Source organism: Sinocyclocheilus anshuiensis, unplaced genomic scaffold (assembly GCF_001515605.1).
Source record: "Sinocyclocheilus anshuiensis isolate Anshui unplaced genomic scaffold, SAMN03320099.WGS_v1.1 scaffold2357, whole genome shotgun sequence".
Taxonomy (NCBI): domain Eukaryota; kingdom Metazoa; phylum Chordata; class Actinopteri; order Cypriniformes; family Cyprinidae; genus Sinocyclocheilus; species Sinocyclocheilus anshuiensis.
In genome coordinates, this window is record NW_015549716.1 from 9690 (window position 1) to 10021 (window position 332).

Here is a 332-nt window from a genome sequence, read left to right on the forward strand (position 1 = left end):
TATCTCAAAGACCTTCATAACCTTCATAATTCTCTCTTAGGGTTCTAAGAATGAAGATTATGAGCATCCTTTTGGTTTCCTGAAACTATGGAAACTATGAAATTGATTCTAAACGGAAGCTCAGACATGATTTATATGTGCTTAAAATGTTGTCAGCTTAAAGGAATAGTTCACCCAAAAATGAAAATTTGCTGAACATTTTCTTGCCCTTAGACTATCCAAGATGTAGATGAACTTGTCTCTTCAGTTGTTTGGACTCTCATTCTGACGGCACCCATTTACTGCAGAGAATCCATTGGTGAGCAAGTGACGTAATGCTACATTTCTCTAAA